This window comes from Triticum urartu, chromosome 7A, assembly GCF_056163025.1.
Source record: "Triticum urartu cultivar PI428250 chromosome 7A, HENAU_Tu73, whole genome shotgun sequence".
Taxonomy (NCBI): Eukaryota; Viridiplantae; Streptophyta; class Magnoliopsida; order Poales; family Poaceae; genus Triticum; species Triticum urartu.
This window is the reverse complement of record NC_141879.1, coordinates 522074677-522086446: the sequence shown is the minus strand read 5'-3', so window position 1 is coordinate 522086446 and position 11770 is coordinate 522074677.

Sequence of the window (11770 nt, the reverse complement as noted above, 5' to 3'; positions counted from 1 at the left end):
AAAGATACATCTCCAACATTCGGAGTGACAAATCCTAATCTCGATCTATGTCAACTCAAAAAACACCATCGGAGACACCTGTAGAGCATCTTTATAATCACCCAGTTACGTTGTGACGTTTGATAGCACACTAAGTGTTCCTCCGGTATTCGGGAGTTGCATAATCTCATAGTCATAGGAACATGTATAAGTCATGAAGAAAGCAATAGCAATAAACTTAAATGATCATAGTGCTAAGCTAACGGATGGGTCTTGTCCATCACATCATTCTCCTAATGATGTGATCCCGTTCATCAAAAGACAACACATGTCTATGGTCAGGAAACTTAACCATCTTTGATTAAGGAGCTAGTCAAGTAGAGGTATACTAGGGACACTCTGTTTTGTCTGTGTATTCACACATGTACTAAGTTTCTGGTTAATACAATTCTAGCATGAATAATAAAAATTCATCATCATATAAGGAAATATAAATACAAAATTTATTATTGCATCTAGGGCATATTTCCTTCAAGGTGTTGGATGAGATTCACTATGTAATCGAACTAGTTTTGTTAGGGCCTGATCCCTAGTATCCACTATGTTCTTAGATTGATCTTTCTATGACTTTGCTATGCTTAATGCTTGTCACTTTGGGCCCGGGTGACATGATTTTAGATTTGAACTATTTATGAATTCATCATTATATCCATGTTCTAGATCCGATCTTGCAAGTTATAGTCACCTACTACGTGTTATGATCAGGCAACCCCGATGTGACAATAACCGAGCCCACTCCCGGTGATGACCGTAGTTTGATGAGTTCATGTATTCACTATGTGTTAATTCTTTGTCCCGGTTCTCTATTAAAAGGAGGCCTTAATATCCCTTAGTTTCCAATATGGACCCCGCTGCCACGGGAGGGTAGGACAAAAGATGTCATGCAAGTTCTTTTAATAAAGCACGTATGACTATTTACGGAATACATGCCTACATTATATCGATGAATTGGAGCTAGTGCCGTATCGCCCTAGGTTATAACTGTCTCATGATGAATATCATCCAACAAGTCACCTGTCCAATACCTACGAACTTTTCTATATTGTTTTTGCTAAGTTACTACTACTATCATCACGGTTACGCTTGCTACAAAATGTTGAGTTCTACGGTAGGGTGAGTCGACTGCAAATTAAAATTTCCTACACGCAGAACAACCAAGAACATGCTATGGGAGATGGATCACAAATTGTTACCACTAGAAGCGAACTGCCGTGCAGCAGAAGAAGAGTTGGGGCAGCACGTTCGCGTGGATCGTCTCCTCCTCGTCCGATCTCCCTTGAACAGCCGGTTGTCGGTTCCCACATACAAGTTCGCCGAAGCGGCGCAGGTACACTGCCTCTAACAGTATCCGTGCGTGTAGGAGGAACATCGTGCGGCGGACTGCTAGGTCCGATCACACAACCGGTGGCGAGTGGAGGTGTCTATTCGCAACACATGCAAACCCTAGTGACAGCGCCGAAGCGATCAATCCATGAGTGTGCGGCACATCCACTTTATATAGGCGTCCGTCATGGGCTCAACACTTGGGCCTCGCACGGACCCTAAAGCCCATAAGTCTACTCGGCCACAATCCAAATACAACCTGGATCACATCCGACCAGTGTCCCCGGATCCGACCTCATAGGTTCCTTCCCTTAAGCGCGCGACCCCTTAGGTTCAAGCCAGCTTGGTCACAGTTCAGATCACCTCCGAACTGCACGTTTAGTAGCGGCCCATAGCAAGGCATGCCGAACACCAAGCAGACTATGAAGCTGGTTAGGCGAACCCGTACATCATGCTTCTGTTCCCTTTGCCACACGATACATGTTGTCGGGCTTCAAGGCGAGTCTGTCATCCTTGTGCTAGTCCGACCTCTTTCTCGTTCCAGTGATGCCGATCACAAACCAGATTATCTCATAATCCTTGCTGCATGGCCATGCTTATCCTGGTCGGATCACACGAGGGGCCCAGAGTATATATCTCCTAATCAGAGGGGAAAATCCCATCTTACTCGACCATGTCTCGCAGCATGGATCTGGACAAGCCCGAAACCTACCTTTGTAACTACCCAGTCACGGAGTAGAATTTGGTTGGCCCAAAGCAAGTCTGTCACCATCCTGAGTACATGCACCATCTCAGGTCTTAGGACATAGAACGTATGTTGTACAAGAGACTCACAGATGACATATCGTTGTGTCTCATAGTTGGGTTTGTCCGACACGGACCTTATCTCGACTCGGATCCGACTATGTCGAATCCGACCGGATCCGTCCAAGTCCATATTATCCGGTTAGCATCCAATGCCCCATGGCTAGTGAGACCAAGCCATCAACCGTGTCATATGCTAGTCTAGTCGGTTGCCCATCCACATAGCCCTTTCGACTAGGGACCTTTTAGGATGTTCATCATACAATGCATAGTCCCACAAACAAGTCATGTACTTGCTGATACACATCATTGATAATGTCCAAGGACTATCTTTATTCATAAACACATAGGCAATACCATCATACATGATTGCCTCTAGGGCATATCTCCAATAGTCTCCCACTTGCACTAGAGTCAATCAAATAGACACCGAATTCTCATAGCTCTAACGTGCCCCTCATGCTTGGATTGTGGAAGCGGCTTAGTCAACGGATCTGCAACATTTGCATCCGTGTGAATTTTGCATAACTCAACATCACCATTCTTTATGATCTTTAGTATCAAGTGATATTTCTGATCTATGTGTGTGGTCTTGTGGTGATCCCTCGGCTCCTTGTCTTGTGCGATGGCACCAGAATTATCACAATAAAGGTCTAACGGTTTTACTGAGGCTGGGAAAATAGCAAGATCATCCAGAAAGTTCCGGATCCAAACACCTTCCTTTGCAGCTTCACAAGCCGCAATGTATTCGGCTTCTGTGGTAGACTCGACCACCGTATCTTGCTTGAAACTCATCCAGCTCACTGCTCCTCCGTTCATGACATACACGAATCTGGACTGTGATCGACAATCATCTCTGTCAGTTTGGAAACTAGCATCGGTGTAACCCCTTACGACGAGCTTTTCCTCACCCCCATAAACTAGGAACATCTCTTTAGTCCTTTTCAGGTACTTCAAAATAGTCTTTACCGCTGCCCAGTGACTCTCACATGGGTTGGCCTAGTATCTACTTGTTAGGCTTATTGCAAAAGTAACATCAGGCCGTGTACATATCATGGCATACATGATGGATCCAATTGCCGAGGCGTACAGAATCCGACTCATCCTGCTTCGCTCATCAGATGTCGAAGGACTCTAAGTCTCGCTTAGCCTTATACCATCTGAGACAGGCAAGAACCCTTTCTTGGCCTCACTCGTGTTGAACCGCTTCAACACTTTATCTATGTACGTGCTTTGGCTCAAGCCGAGCAGCCTCTTCGATCTATCTCTATAGATCTTGATGCCTAAAATGTAAACTGCCTCACCAAGGTCCTTCATTGAAAACTTGTCATTCAATGATTCCTTGACAGAGTTCAGCATTGAAACATCATTTCTGATCAGTAGTATGTCATCCACATACAAGATCAAAAACACAATCGAGCTCCCACTGAACTTCTTGTATAAACAAGCGTCCTCGTCTCTTTTGATGAAACCGAGACCAATGACGACTGTCAGTGTCAAAAATGGCGGATCTCGGGTAGGGGGTCCCGAACTGTGCATCTAAGGTTGATGTTAACAGGAGACAGGGGACACGATGTTTACCCAGGTTCGGGCCCTCTCTATGGAGGTAATACCCTACTTCCTGCTTGATTGATCTTGATGAGTATGAGTATTACAAGAGTTGATCTACCACGAGATGTTAATGGCTAAACCCTAGAATCCTAGCCTGTATGACTACGGTATTGAGTATATCCTTTCCGGACTACACCCTCCGGTTTATATAGACACTGGGGGATCTAGGGTTACATAGAGTCGGTTACATAAGATGGAATCTTCATAGTTGTTCGCCAAGCTTGCCTTCCATGCCAAGGAGAGTCCCATCCGGACATGGGTACAGTCTTCGGTCTTCATATCTTCACAGCCCATCAGTCCGGCCCATAGATAGCAGGACGGACTCCCGAGGACCCCTTAGTCCAGGACTCCCTCAGTAGCCCCTGAATCTGGCTTCAATGACAAGGTATCCGACGCGTAGTGATGTCTTCGGCATTGCAAGGCGGGTTCCTCCTTCCGAACTCCCGAATAGTCTCCAGACAAATTGATCGTGTCCGGACCTGTAACACACACCGCGCACAACCGCAAAGAGAATATAATAACACACAAGTCCAATCTGCTGACAACTTTAGTAATGTGACGTCACGCCCGTCTGGTCAAAATTTTGAACCGTTTTTTGCCCCATGTTTCGAGACGCGGTTGTCATTGACACGTCTTGTCAAAGCAGAGATTGTGTCCCCTTATTATGGTATTTTCATTAATACAAGCGTGGGTAACCCAACCGTCCTGCGAGAAAGATTCCTCAGGAATAGGCAGGTTCTTAGGCTTAGAAGGAGACGTTCAATACCGGAGGTGTTTATAAAGGAACCAAGGGCCGTCTTTTTATGCCAAACCTCTCCTAACCTCCCCAACCCCGAGTTCCAGCACCCAAGGTTCGACTCCATTGCTTTCAGCCTTTCTATCATGTCCGGATCCAGCTCCCAAGGCCGATGGGTGGCTTCCTCCGTTATAGAGGAGGATATCACAAAGCTTCGGGCGGCTAGATATCTGACCACAGAGATTCACCACCAGCTTCCGGCTCAAGGACAAGTTATTCCGACCCCCAGATCCGGCGAGAGGGTGGTATTCGTCTCCCACTTCCTCCGGGGGTTAGGGTTCGCCCTTCACCCCTTTGTCCGAGGGCTAATGTTTTATTACGGATTAGATTTTCACGATCTTGCCCCGGACTCTATCATCCATGTCTCAGCGTTTATCAGTACATGCGAGGCCTTCCGTCGAATCCCCCCACACTTCGGCTTATGGCTCAAAACCTTTGGTGTGAAGTCGAAGGTAGTCGACGGGGAACAGGCGGAGTGCGGCGGTGCTACAATCAGCCAACTCGCCAACACTCCCTGGCCAAAGGGTTCTTTTTCCGAGGCTTCCAATTACTGGCAGCAGGAATGGTTTTATATTACAGAGCCCCGCAGTGCTAAGTGGGTAGCTGCCCCCACCTTCCGTCCCGGCCCACCGTTAGAGCTCGCGTCATGGGTCAACAAGGGGCTAGACTGGGGATTGGTGGATGAAGTGCGGACCTTACAAAGCCGCATTCGGACCCTCCTCGAGAGAGATATCGATCTCGTCAGTGTGATCCAAGTGATGTTAGTTCGCCGAATCCTGCCCTGCCAGTGCAGGCCTCGCCGCATATGGGAGTTTAATCCAGAGGGACCACAGACCCTCCAACACTTCTTCGGTGCCACACACGAAGGGATGTGGAAGCTATTTTTCGAGAAGCGGAAACATTGGTCGGATACTGCTGAGGACGCTGGCCTTAAGTGTAATTGTCCGGATACCCCGGTAAGCACTTGGCTTTCAAATATTTTGTGGTCATGCATACAATAATACGATACTAAGCAAGCTATATTTTTTCAGGGCACATGCATTTTTGTGATATAAGCATGACGCTGAAAGTTGTGCTTGGCTATAGATGGTGTTGCCGTCGTTGAAATTATTCGGGCGGAGCTAGCCCGTGCCAAGGAGCAGGCCCGGTGTAGTAATGCGGCTGCCGAGAAGGCATTGGCTGAGTTAAAAGCCGGACGAGCTGCTCGGTGTCAAGACGAGGAGAAGATATCCTCAATGGCTCTCGAGCTAAAAAGTGTTGCTAGCCTATGTGAACTCCTGGAGAAGGAGAATGAAACCAAAATGGCTGAAATTGAGAAAGCCCTACGAGAGGCGAGAGAAGCGCGGTCTGAATCCAGAGCAGCCCGTGAGGAGATCCGGCAAGCTGGGGAGATTGCAGCCGGTAAGCCATTTTTGCTACAGGCTAAGTTTGGCGATCCGAACTATAATCAACTGAACCAATTGTGGAGTTCTCCGGATGAGTTTTTAGACTTGCCGAAGAGTTCTTCCAATGCGGCGCAGTATTATCAGGCGCGAGACGGGTACGCAAGGGAGAAGCTTTTCTAGTCCCAATTCGGCGCCTCGAAGCGCCCCCTGTTGCTGAATGAGCGGATGTCCCAGTGGGCCGAGCTTCATAGGATATCCGGTGCTGCCATGAAGAACGTCATAATCCGGTTATGGCCAACTGAGCCTGTCCCGAACAGTTACTTCGGCTTGGTGCAGCGGCTTGTTGACGCAGTGTTGCGTATCGACGCTGTGAAGCGATCGGTGTGCATCGAGGGTGCACGGATGGCTTTTGCCCGAGTCAAGATGTTCTGGGAAAATATGAAGGCCATCAACGTTGCGGTGAAGAGTCCACCCAAGGGCAAGGACCACCACGAACCGGAGCATTATTTTGAAGACGTCCTTGTAGCCGCCCGCTTGATAGAGGGTCAATGCTCGAAGGATATAATGTTCGAGTAAAGTGTATGAGAATTGTATGAGACAATTTTATAGTAAATCTATTTGTATATTTTGCTCGAAAGCTTGTGTTCCTCCTGTGCGGCCATTTTAAAATAATCTGAAAGTTTTCCAGTCGTCGGCTTCAGCCCCCTTGTAGGAAGTACAAGGGTGTTCGAAAAAGCATCTGATCACTCTTGACCCAACGTCTTGGTCCGTGAAGGAGGTGTCAATGCAGCAAACCAGGCAACCAGACTATAGGGCGTTAACACTTTCACTTAGCCATAGGAGTTTTACGGTGGGTCTACGACATAGCCCCTAGTATGTATGCGGCTTACTCATACGATCCGTTTACATAATTGACCGGAAAAGAGGTCCTTCGTGTGACACGGAGGAATCGCTAGAGATTTCGATAAGTCATCGAGTGGTTGACCAGCTCTCGCCGCATCATGACAGTCAGTTTTCGGCTTTCTCTACTGAGGTGCGTCATCGGGTGAACCGGTAGCACAATCGCAGTTGTTCTCCCTTTACTACCCTAGCCGATCGAGCGGAACGTAGGATAGCAAGCACAGGAGCCGGGCAACCCAACTATTGACCCAAGACATGATTCGGAGCTGATGCATATAAGGCCAAACTCGCGACGCCGAAGTACGCTGTAAAAGCTGTTCGGACTTTGTTGGCAACTCATTTGTTCCCGTACCGAGCCCCTGGCAAGTTAAGCCGGGGTATATATATGAAACAACTATAGGAGGCGTATTCATTTTGCGAAAAGACGCGAGTGATTAATTCGGATAATTTGAACTGGGACCTGAGTGATGTGCCAATGGTTACTTGATATACATAAAGGCCACGACCCCAGCAGTTTGATATGCCTTGGGTCAAAGGCAGAGGAAAAAGGCATGTTACATGCTCGAAAAGAGAGTGCGGTCTACAAAAAGTTATTTTGGACCTCCTGTCGCACGTCTACGTCGCCTGTCCTCGGCGAGGGGAATCCTTGAAGGGAGTAGCCCCGTAGGTGAGTGTACGGATCCGAACTCCTATGGGGTCGGTCGTAGGTGTGTCCCCTTTGCGCCACCTACTTTTAAGAGATAATGAAACAAAAGAAAATGGGAAAGCGGTTGAAGAATGTTACCGGAGTGCCTGCAGACTTGTCCGTATTGTGCTTCCGTCAATGCCCATGGTATCTTGAATGCGTAATTATGTATGCACGATATAGTTTTAACGGGTATACGAGATGGGCAGCGGAAGCCGAGCTGCTATTTCTATTCCGGATTTGATCGATCTTCAGGAAATTGCTTCCGCCCTCTGGCATTTAGCTGGTGAGCCGCTCCGTTGTCCCCATTGCCTGGTGGCCCATTTCCATTGTGTCCGGCGTTGAGTCTGCCGTCCTGCTTGAGGACCCAACAGCTTCTGTTGGTGTGATTAGCTGGTTTATTGGGGTGGCCATGAATCTGGCAGGGCCGGTCCAATATCCTGTCTAGTTTGGATGGTCCGTCTCTGTTTGCCTTGAATGCCTTTTTCCGTTGATCGGGCTTGGGATTGCTAAGTCCGGCGTTAACCGCTATGTCGCGTGATCTTTCATTATCATTGCGACTGTTGTGTATGCTTCGTCGTGGCTTGCCATTGTCGTCTCAAATTTCGGAAGTGCCCGAGTCGCTGGCGCTGTTGCTTCTACAAGCGAGCCAGCTATCTTCTCCCACGCAAAAGCGGGTCATTAGAGCGGTAAGGGTTGTCATGGATCTAGATCCTTCTTGACAAAGGTGGCGTGCAAGCCATTCATCCCGGACGCTATGTTTAAAGGGCGCAAGGGCCTCCGCGTCCGGACAGTCGATGATTTGGTTCTTTTTAACTAGGAACCTGGTCCAGAGCTTCCTGGCTGACTCTCCGGGCTGCTGGACAATGTTACTTAAGTCATCAGCGTCCGGTGGACAGACATATGTTCCTTGGAAGTTGTCGCGAAAGGCGTCCTCCAAATCCTCCCAACTGCCGATAGAATTTTCCGGCAGACTGTTTAACCAGTATCGAGCTGGTCCTTTGAGATTTAGTGGTAGGTATTTGATGGCATGAAGGTCGTCTTCGCGGGCCATCTGGATATGGAGGAGGAAGTCCTCGATCCATACCGCGGGATACGTTGTTCCATCGTATGATTCGATATTCATGGGTTTGAAACCGTCTGGGAATTCATGCTCCATTACTTCATTTGTGAAGCAAAGAGGGTGTGAGGCGCCTCTATGTTGGGCCACGTTGCGGCGTATCTCTGACTGAGTCCATTTGCGGTTTTCTTCCCGGGTGTGGCTAGGTTTGTTACGTCCAAATAGGTGGCAGTCGTCATGTGTCGAGGTATGTCCTTGTGATCTGTAGATCGATCTTGAGTGTTCTGCTTTGCTACCCGAGTCTTGTTGACGGTCGTATGTATAACCACGAGCTGTTTTGTTCTTGCTTTTACTGCGAGGTAGGGTGGTCTGGTATTCGGCTTGAGTTGCCACTTTACCTGGGCCTAGTTGTGGTCGGCCTGCCGCATTGTGCGATGATGGTACGGGCTCCCGCGCCACATCATCGCCCTGGGATAGAAATCTATGCTTTGGGTAGCTTTTGGCTGGTCTACTAAGGTCGTATTCTTTTGCGGCTAGGGCTTCGGTCCATCTATCATTGAGCAGATCTTGGTCAGCTTGAAGCTGCTGCTGCTTCTTTTTCAGGCTCCTTGCAGTGGCTATTAGTTGGCACTTAAAGCGCTCCTGCTCACGAGGTTCCTCAGGCACGATGAAATTTTCAGTGTCGAGGCCCACCTCATCCTCAGAGAGCGGAAGGTAATTGTCGTCCTACGAATCTTCGTGTGTGGCCTGTTTAGCAGGACTAACCTGCCTATCTTCCCGTTCATCTTGTTCATTAGTTGTATCAACGGGGTCTTCGTTGTCATCGGCATCATTGTCCATGTTGTTGATATTCTCGGAGTCGTAATCCAGTGTATCGGTCGAATCCTCGACTGTGGCTATGAAGTGGGTGGCGGGTGGGAAGTAAGGTTCTCCATCGTCAGCCCCTAGTTCGAGCTGGATATAGTTCGGCTGAGAGTCCTCCGCCAAGGACAGGTTTTTTAACGAGTTTAGCGCATCACCCAAAGGCGAGTGCTGGAAGATGTCTGCGGTGCTGAATTTGAAGATCGATAAACGATCAAGTTCGGCGTCCGCGGGCTCGCGCGGTTCAGAACCTACGGCCGGAGATGAGTCCGGTGTTCTGGTGGCATAGGCATCGTGTGAGACCAGGTCCATCTGCGGCTCCAACGTCGTGGAATTTGTGGCCTCCGTGGTGGGGTTAATCCTCCCGTCTTCGGATGGCGCTGCCTGCTCCGGCTCTAGGGCCAGAGCGGTTACAGGAGCGATCTCCTAGATGCGGTTCGATGACAGATTTAGGTCATGATCATCGGGGTGACCGAGAGCGGCTACCGTGGTATCGAATCCGGCAAAGATTAAGTCTCCACGGATGTCTGCGACGTAGTTCAAGCTCCCAAATCTGACCTGATGGCCAGGGGCGTAGCTCTCAATCTGCTGCAGATGGCCAAACGAGTTGGCCCGCAGTGCGAAGCCGCCGAACACGAAGATCTGCCTGGGGAGGAAAGTTTCTCCGCAGACAGCGTCATTATTGATGATTGAAGGGGCCATCAAACCTTTCAGCGACAGCATAGAGGAACTCTCAATGAAAGCACCAATGTCGGTGTCAAAACCGGCGGATCTCGGGTAGGGGGTCCCGGACTGTGCGTCTAAGGTTGATGGTAACAGGAGACAGGGGACACGATGTTTACCCAGGTTCGGGCCTTCTCTATGGAGGTAATACCCTAGTTCCTGCTTGATTGATCTTGATGAGTATGAGTATTACAAGAGTTGATCTACCACGAGATCGTAATGGCTAAACCCTAGAAGCCTAGCCTGTATGACTATGGTATTGAGTATATCCTTTCCGGACTACACCCTCCGGTTTATATAGACACCGGGGGGATCTAGGGTTACATAGAGTCGGTTACATAAGATGGAATCTTCATAGTTGTTCGCCAAGCTTGCCTTCCATGCCAAGGAGAGTCCCATCCGGACACGGGTACAGTCTTCGGTCTTCATATCTTCACAGCCCATCAGTCCGGCCCATAGATAACAGGCCGGACGCCCGAGGACCCCTTAGTCCAGGACTCCCTCAACGACCTCATCAAAACGAATGTTCCAACTCCGAGATGCTTGCCTCAACCCATAAATGGATCTCTTGAGCTTGCATACTTTACTAGTGCTAGTCGGATCGACAAAACCCTCGGGTCGTATCATATACACGTCCTCGGTTAAATTTCCATCAAGGAAAGCCGTTTTGACATCCATCTGCCATATCTCGTAATCGAAATATGCAGCTATACCTAGTATGATCCTCACCGAATTCAGCTTCGCTGCCGGCGAGTAAGTCTCGTCGTAGTCAATTCCTTGAACTTGTCCATAACCTTTAGCGACAAGCCGAGCTTTGTGGATCTGAATGTTTCCATCCACATCGGTTTTCTTCTTAAAGACCCATTTGCAGCCAATGACCTTTACGCCAGGCGGTGGATCAACCAAGTCCCAGACTTGATTTTCATCCATGGACTTTAACTCGGATTGTATGGCCTCTAGCCATGCCTCGGAATTCGGGCTCACCATCACTTCCGCATACGTGGCCGGCTCGTCGCTTTCTAGCAAAAATACATCACGCACTCTGTGCAATCTTTTCGACCTCCGTGGTTCCGGTGCCGCTTCCACTACGGGTTCCCTGACTGACTCCGGTATGATCTCATCACCCGCTGAGCCATCCCCGAGTGGTACTCGAATTTCTTCGAGTCGGGTCATCCTCCCACTGGCCTCCCAACTGAGAAACTCTTTCTCAAGGAAAACCCCGTTCCGAGCAACTAACACTTTGTTCTCTTCCCGGTTGTAGAAGCTATATCCCATGGTTTCCCTCGGGTATCCCACGAATATGCATTTGTCCGACTTGGGTGTAAGCTTGTCTGACATAAGTCGCTTGACAAATGCTTCACAACCCCAAATCTTTAGAAAAGACAAATTGGGAGTCTTCCCGGTCCACATCTCATGTGGTGTCTTATCTACGGATTTTGATGGTACCCCGTTAAGTGTGAAAGCTGCAATTTCTAGAGCATATCCCCAGAATGACAAGGGTAAATCCGATTTGCTCATCATAGATCGAACCATGTCCAACAAGGTATGATTCCTCCGTTCTGAGATGCCATTTCTCTGTGGCG